The following is a 2,392-nucleotide window of genomic DNA, read 5'->3' as shown; positions in this document are numbered from 1 at the left end:
TTTAAAGTGTCAAACAACAACACTGTTTAAAGTTCATTACTTTCTAAGTGATTGTGCTATTTTGACAAATTAGAAACACAGGTGGATATTCAAAGTTCCTATGGCAATAAAAGTGCACTTACTGAAAGTCACAGATGTTAAATAGAGTAAAATTACATATAGAGTAAAATAACTAAATCCTGCGACCAGCTATTAGAACGGGGCTGAAAACGGGAGCACGCACCCGGCGATTTATCACCAGGGCACACTCCCATCACTGGCAATATGGTCGCCAGCGACCATATTCCCAGCAATATCAGCCCTGCTGTGTGTACACTGCTTTACTGCTTGTAAGGAGTCAGGACTGCCAGAAGAAGATTGGACAGCTTTTAACTGTAATTTCCAGGTATTTTAAGTAAATTCTCCACTTACAATTAGGGATGCCAATCCCGGGGCATTTTTCAATCCCGGAATTCAGGATTGAAAAATGCCCAATCCCGGGATTCCAAGGATCCTTTTTAAACAGGTTAATTGATAAGAAAGGTGCTTCAACACAGGTGACACTAATCATAAATAAAGTCCAGAAACATTGTGCATTGTGTCCCTCCAGGAGAGGGTCATGTTGGGAGGTACGCCCATCCCAACATGCCCTGCAACAGTTTTAGGATTGCCAAATAGCAAAATTGTAGCAAGGCATGCTGGAATGTGTAGTTCAACAACAGCTGGTGGACCGAAGGTTCCCCATCCCTGCTGTAAAGGGAGTAATTCTGTGACAAATGGAATCAGTTATTTTTGCCTGACGCCCTGCTGTGTACACAGAGGAGAACAATCAGCTGATTACTTACAATTAATAGCTGATTAACCCCTGCTGTATTTGCAGATAACACAGGAACTGTCCAAAGGCGATGAGTGCTGATCTGTAACGAGGCTGCTCTGCATAGAGGACGTACACAAGTAACATACCTCCTACTGGGGCCGCTTCACCTCAGATAACTGACAGTTATTTTTAAAACAGATATTGCGTTTCAAAAACATTTTTTCTCAGTAATAACGAATCTGACATTTCGCTGTTTATTTTCAAACCCATTGCTTAGAAACCAGTAATAATTATTGATTTTCTTGGAGTGACTTAATTCATGTACTTTCTGCTGGGCTGATGAAAAAAAAATGTAAACATGGAAATGATTTCCTGATGTATTATACAATGGTCTGAGTAAACATGGTGCATTAAATGGCCATTAGTACTGTGCATCCTGAAAGTGCATCAGCCAAAATATATTGAACTTTGGGAGCTGAATGACACATGTAATACAAACGTGTATTGCTTTCTAAGGTCACAGTAAGCATCGGATATTTATACCTCTTTTATGTACATCATAAGTAGGTAGGTATATCAGTGCGATAGATGTAGATCCCAGTTAGGATGTCGACATTCACAGTGTCAACAATCAAAAAGTTGACACCAACATTTCTACATGTACTTTATGCTGACGTTAAGATTGTCAACATGTACATAATATGTCAACAGTCGCCATGTTGACACTGTCAGAATGTCAACTTATTCAAAACAATGACACTGTGAATGTCAAAAGTCACAATATCGACATATAACATTAGCGTTAATCTACAATTATGGTTATAAATGGGCTGCAATTAGGGTTAGGGCTGGGGTTAGGTTAAGGCCATACTTGCTGACATTTGTTTTTCTCCTCTACGCTTTGGGGGGCAGGGACTAAGCCCTCCGTCATCAAGCTCTGCCCCGTTACTGTAAATACTGTGATATGTGGGTCTACATAGAAGGGGGTGGGGTTAAAATTGTGTAAATGTCTTCATTTTAGCCCTGCCCCCTCCGCATAGACCCACATAGTGCCAGTATTTGATAGGTGGGGTAGGAGGATGCAGTTGGAAATGCCAGGGGTTCAAGGGGCATGTGAGAGGCTTTCCCACCCTTCCAGGTGGCCTGGGTAGGGGACCTAATTTAGGCTGCAATTAGGGAAAGGGATAGGCTTTCCCTGCAATTAGGTTTAGGGTAAGGCTGTATTTAGGGTTACAGGGCTGCAATTAGCGTTAGAGATCGTTACATTTCAGCACTCACTTCCTTTGGACAGTTTCTGTGATGTTCACATTAGGGGTTAATCAGCTACTAATTGCATGAAATCAGCTGATTGCTCTCCTCTATGTACACAGCAGGATCTCAGGCATAAATGTCTTGTTGTACTCCTCACTGAGGGCCTTATTCTGGTCGATGCGTAATCTTCCGAATTCTTTCGGATGGCGTTTTTTAGCCGTCTGCGCATGCGTGGGCAACGCTATGCGCATGTGCCACGCAAGGTCTCCGTACTCGTTCTCACTAATACCGTACAGAAATGTGCAACGCATTCACTCGGGAAAAATGGGCGTAATATGGGCGTCA

This window comes from Crinia signifera, chromosome 2 (assembly GCF_055691185.1).
Source record: "Crinia signifera chromosome 2, ASM5569118v1, whole genome shotgun sequence".
In the NCBI taxonomy this organism is placed as follows: Eukaryota; Metazoa; Chordata; class Amphibia; order Anura; family Myobatrachidae; genus Crinia; species Crinia signifera.
This window is presented reverse-complemented; position numbering follows the sequence as displayed.